This window comes from Triticum urartu, chromosome 1A (assembly GCF_056163025.1).
Source record: "Triticum urartu cultivar PI428250 chromosome 1A, HENAU_Tu73, whole genome shotgun sequence".
Classification (NCBI taxonomy): domain Eukaryota; kingdom Viridiplantae; phylum Streptophyta; class Magnoliopsida; order Poales; family Poaceae; genus Triticum; species Triticum urartu.
Window position 1 is genome coordinate 542,204,557 of NC_141873.1, and position 6,203 is coordinate 542,210,759.

At 44.4% G+C, this 6,203-nt stretch overlaps 2 pseudogenes; both read right to left on the reverse strand.

Annotated features, from left to right (window-relative positions):
• Positions 1–405: 405 nt before the first annotated feature.
• LOC147992407 (uncharacterized) lies at positions 406–1,117 on the reverse strand (annotated as a pseudogene).
• On the reverse strand, positions 841–980 carry LOC125533324 (small nucleolar RNA Z247; annotated as a pseudogene).
• Positions 1,118–6,203: the final 5,086 nt, after the last annotated feature.

Here is a 6,203-nt window from a genome sequence, read left to right on the forward strand (position 1 = left end):
CGAATATTAGCTTTCTTGCGGAAAAAGAAGAGCGTCAACCACCTTACGGTGGGCTCACGAGGGTAGGGGCGCGCCCTAAGGGGGGGCGCCCCTGCCTCGTGACCACCTCGGGCACTGGTTCGCGTTGATTTTCCTTCCAAATTTTCCATATTTTCCAAAAATAAGCTCCATCCGTTTTTATCCCGTTTGGACTCCGTTTGATATGGATATTCTGTGAAACCAAAATCATGCAACAGACAGGAACTGGCACTGGGCACTGGATCAATATGTTAGTCCCGAAAATAATATAAAAAGTTGCCAAAAAGTATATGAAAGTTGAATAATATCGGCATGGAACAATAAAAAATTATAGATACGACGAAGACGTATCAATGTGGTCCTTGCCACGGTATTTTTCACGCATGGTCACTTTCTCCAGCTCGTCGGTGATGTGATTTGTGGCGCCGTTGTCGACATACCAGTTGGTGTCGACGCCATAGGAGCCATCAGCTGCTCCGGCCACCTTCTCATCTTGAGATGAGTCATCTTCATCTTCCTCATAGCGGTACCAGCAATCCTTTGTTGAGTGGCCTGACTTGCCGCAGATTTGGCACCTGACCGTGTCAGGACGCGACTTGTTGTTGGAGTTGTTGTTGCGCCGGCCTCTAGTGTTGGTGTAGGAAGGCCGGCCACCGCCTCATGAGTTGTTGACGCCGCTGCTGTTGCCGCCACCGGTGCCCTTTCCCTTGTTGTTCTGGGGCGGCCCGCGATGACGTGAGCTCCCGCCACGGCCGCGAGTGGCGGCGTTAGCAGAAGACTTGAAGCCGCCTCCTGTAGCTCCTTGGAAAAGGGCCACCCGCTGATCGAAGTTGCTCATCTGAGCGAACAACTCGTCGAGGGTGACTGGTATGGTGTGTGCATCAAGGGCAGACACCAACGGCTGATACTCCATGTCAAGCGCATTGAGGATGTAAGAGATCATCTCATCATCCTGCAATGGCTTGCCAGCAGCAGCGAGCTCGTCAGCGAGGCCACACATATGCGCGAAGAAGGAGGCCACCGACTGTGTCCCTTTCTGCGTGTTGGTGAGGGCTGCACGGATGTTGTTGACGCGGGACAGTGAGGTTGACGAGAACATGCTCGCCAATGCCGTCCATAGCTCGTGTGCATGAGCGATCGAGGTCACCTGCACCAAGACTTCTTTGGAGAGATTGTTCAGAAGATATCCGAGTACCTGCTGACCCTCTCGAACCCAGATGGGATGGAGTGGATTCGGGATGGTCTCCTCCTTTCCATCCTTGTCCTTGCTGACGACGATCTAGGCCGGCTCCGCCATGCTTCCATCGACATAGCCGAAGAAGCCTGCCCCTCTCAGTTGCGGCGTAATCTGGGTACGCCACATGATGTAGTTTGTGCGGGTCAGCCGCTCGGTGATCTGACCAGAGAGGGTAGAGGAGGTGGTGCTGGAGGAGGCCATGGCAAGGGTTGCGGAAGGAGGAGGAAAAACTAGATGGGAAGGGTTAGGCTCTGTATACCATGTGAGAGAACGTCGTACCCTAGCTCTAGGCGATGGCTTCATGTTAAATAGCCAGGGGCGCAACTCCCTGGGTTAGCGTACATATGGGATCGAGTACATCTTGGAGAACAAGGGACAGAATAGAGAGATATCTAGTTACAATGATAACAGAATATTTGAACAAACTATCTCTATCTATCTAGGTTCGGTTGACATCATGAGGGCCGAAGGTTATCACGTAGGATCTCCATATGTGTCGTTTAACAAAACAAACATTGGCCCTCCAATATATATGATATGATTCAGGCGGGGGAGTTCCCTCACTCCCCGGTGAAAATTCAAACAAAAACAAAGATTCCGCCCATGTTAGTTGCAATAACTAAAGTGATGATATTGTTGCTAGATCGCCCTCTCCAAACAGACAAACAGCAAGCAAAAACGAAGGTTAAGTTGTATGGAAGCCTTGACAATCAACAAGACACAAATATCTCCAAGTAAGGGCACCGCCTGTCTATCACAATATCGCTTCAATGATTCAATTTGAAACTGCGAAGATTCAGCAGACAACTATTGTTCATTGCAAACATGGTTGTTAAGAAAATGTGAAGAAAACTTGAGGACAAAGAAAATCAAAATAGCCTGTAAAACTAGCCGACCACAATGCATCAAGCGTAAGGCGCAGGAAAATCAAATTTTGGGAACGAAACAAGTGTATTCTGCCTGCATCAGCAAGCAACAGGGTAATGCGAGCTCTATGCCATGCCCTGCCTTGAATCATGATGAATTTTGCTGAGGAACTGCAAGGCTACATTCCCATTCCCATGCCCCCAAGCGACTACCTAACTTGAAATCCATAATCCACTACACAACCACATTATAGCAACTTAGCATCCTGCAAGATCCCTGCTACTTGTTGGCAACCAATACAATGCTGCAGTTACTAGGTCCACGCTTAAACCTGTGGTCAATGACAGTAGCTAGTACTGTACCACACAGTAAGTAGTATAGTAGTACAAATGAAGTGTTTCAGTGTGTAAGAAGTGTTAGATTCTTTGGATCGGGGTAGGCTAGATCATCCGATATACCTACCTTCTGCTGGTGCAGATGAACTTGATCCAGCGCCGGCCATGGTCAAGTAGGGGCCGGTGACGATGTGGACAGAGAGTGGATGGCGACGGTGGTGGAGCTTCCCATGAGCACCGCGCTAACCCTAGATCGGTAGGGATTGTAGGTGGGGATTGTGGCAACGGTTAACCTCGTGAGTCGTGCCTCGGCCCCCACCTCTGTTTATATAGCGCGGGTCACAGGGGCCCACCAACCATGGTTTGGTTGGGCGCCCCCGATCAGGGCACAGGTCAGGGGCCCGTTCGACCCGTTGGGTTCGAACGGGAGAGAGATCAACATAACATTCCCCCCCTTGATCTCAACTTTACTTTTAACTTTATACTTTCTAGTTTATTTGTTTCATCACATATTGGTACATAGAGCATGTTTCATCGTCACAGCTTAATTGCCGATAGAATCATACAGCTACAACATATGTTATGTTCAGAAACAAATTCTGTTCCTTTTGGGCCTATCCAGGAATCATAAGGATTTCCCTTAAACCCATGCCGGCTAAGTGTTCCTTGAACACATTGGGTGGTAAGCCTTTCGTTAGCGGATCCGCAAGCATATCCTTTGTCCTTATATGCTCGAGACTTATAGTTTGATCCTGGATTTTATCTTTCACAACATAATACCTTATCTCTATTGTTTTGGTAGCATTACTCGACTTGTTGTTGTGAGCGTAAAATACTGCGGGCTAGTTGTCACAGTACATCTTTAGTGGTTTGTGAATACAATCTACCACTTTCAAGTCGGGTACAAATTTCTTTAGCCATACCACCTGCCCCGTGGCCTCGAAGCATGCTATAAATTCTGCATACATCGTGGATGATGCAACTATCGACTGCTTGGAACTTTTCCACGAAATAGCTCCCCCAGCAAGAGTGAAGACGTATCCTGACGTGGATTTTCTATCATCTCCGTCCCCCGCAAAATCTGCGTCTGAATACCCTTTTATCTCTAAGGAATCACTTCTCCTGTATATTAGCATGTAGTCCTTCGTGCCTTGCGCATAACGCAATGCTTTCTTTACCATCTTCCAGTGCTCCATGCCTGGATTCTCTTGATATCTACTGAGTACCCCGGTGATAAAAGCTAAGTCAGGGCGAGTGCACACTTGTGCATACTGTAAGCTGCCAACTGCCGAAGCATATGGTACTGCTTTCATTTGATCGATCTTGTACTGGTTCTTGGGACATTGGAATTTTCCAAAACTATCGCCCTTAACTATATGAGTAGGTGTGGCTTTACTCGCATTCATATTATGTTTTTTAAGAACCTTGTCTAAATATGCTTTCTGCGATAGTCCTAAGACTCCATTGTTCCTATCTCGGTGAATTTCTATGCCCAAAACATATGATGCTTCACCAAGATCTGTTATGTCAAAATTTGAGGATAAGAACTTCTTTGTTTCTTGTAGTAGACTAACATCACTGCTAGCAAGCAGGATATCATCCACATACAAGATTAGGAAAATATATTTCCCATTTTTAAAATTCGCATAAATGCAGTTATCCTCAATATTTTCTTTAAATCCAAAACTTTTAATTGTTTGATTAAACTTTAGATACCACTGCCTAGAGGCTTGTCTTAATCCATAAATGGATTTTTTCAGGCGGCATCCCATATTTTCCTTGACTTCCATGATAAAACCCTTGGGTTGTTTCATGTAGACCTTTTCTTTTAAATCACCATTCAGAAATGCCGTCTTAACATCCATTTGATGTAACTATAGATCAAAATGAGCAACTAATGCCATTATGATTCTGAAGGAATCCTTACATGAGACTGGAGAAAAATGTCTCGTTGTAATCTATCCCTTCTCTTTGTGTAAATCCTTTTGCCTCGAGTCGTGCTTTATAATTTTCTATATTCCCTTTAGAGTCATACTTAATTTTGTAGACCCATTTACAGCCTACTGTTTTGGCTCCTTTAGGAATTTCCTCTAAATCCCAAACATCTTTGGAACTCATCGATTTCATCTCGTCTTCCATTGCCTTCATCCACTTCGATGAATGAGGGCTTCTCATGGATTCTTCATATGAGGTGGGATCTTTTCCCATATGAACCATTTATGTGTTATAAACTTTAAAGTCTGTAGAAATAGCTGACTTTCTTGGTCTTGTAGACCTTCTAAGGGCCTCAGTTTCTGGCACATTTTGTGCCTCAATTTCTAGCTCTTCTTCTAAAATTTGCTGCTGCACCTCCCTTTCATGCTCAACAACGGGTTCAGCCGGCTCCTGACGAACAGGTTCCGGGTCTACTCCCATAGTTGTCATGGGTGGAGTTGCAACTAGTAGTGAGAAAATGGCTCCTGAATCATCGGATTAGGTGCATGCACCCTCTTCTCCTCAAGATCAATTTTCCGAGCTACCAAGCTCCCCCTCATCATTTCGTCCTCTAAGAAGACTACATGTCTGTTTCTACAAAATTTGGATATCTGTCTGGGCAGTAGAAATGAAAACCCTTTGATCTATCTGTATAGCCAATGAAGTGGCAGCTCACTGTTTTGGGGTCTAACTTTGCAATGTTTGGATTAAGCATTTTGGCCTCAGCAGGGCACCCCCACACCCTGAAGTGTTGTTGGGAGGGTACCCTTCCTGTCCATAGCTCGTATGGTGTTTTGGGTACCGACTTGCTTGGTACTCTATCGAGAATGTGAATGACGGTTTTAAGTGCCTCCATCCATAATCCCAATGACAAAGTTGGAATAACTCATCATGCTGCGCACCATATCCATAAGTGTACGGTTGCACCTTTCAGCTACTCCATTCTTTTCTCCCAGAGTGGGATACATTAAAAGCACATTAGTTATCATATCTTTCTCTTGTCAGAATTTCTCCTGCCATATGGGATTTTTGACATAATATTATGTCAGCTTTACCATGTTATGCAGGTATTTTCCCAAACTTTTCCCGCCATGCACGTTTTATCATAATCATCTGTTCCCGCCATGCGGGTAACTCCCTGTAAGGGAACATTAATGCCAGAATTGGCTCTTTTGACTGCATATTCAATCATCAAATTTAGGAATAAATCCGAATGCTCTTTGACACACATGCTTTGATCCGACGTTGGTCAAATTAAGCACGCATGTTGTTTGTTTCATCTCAAATCATGTTGACTGAAAAATCTTCTTCATAGAGAGTACATGAAAGACCTTTATCAATGAAGACTCTCAATGATCTATCTCTTTTCTTTCGATGCCATTCTTTAGAGAGAACATACTCCCTCACGTTATGACCTTTCTTAGTCATCTTTCGGGTCACAAGTACCCAGCCATTCGCTTTCACGAATGAAAGCATGAAAAACTTTTAGTCTAAGAAAACATAGCCAATAATCAACAATAATGGGCATAAAAATAACCCTACGTTGGTCTGGTTAAAAAAATGCACATTAAACTTTTGAAACTTTCTTTTATATTCTAAATCACTGTTGTGGCAGAATTAGAATAAACATCATCCTTCTACATTAATTCCATATCACCCTTGGGCGGAAATGGAAATAATGCATATAACTCATAAACAATGTGATGATACTATTTCTATTAAACAACTTTGCTAAGATTAATCATCATCATCAACTTTATTGCAGCGGGAAC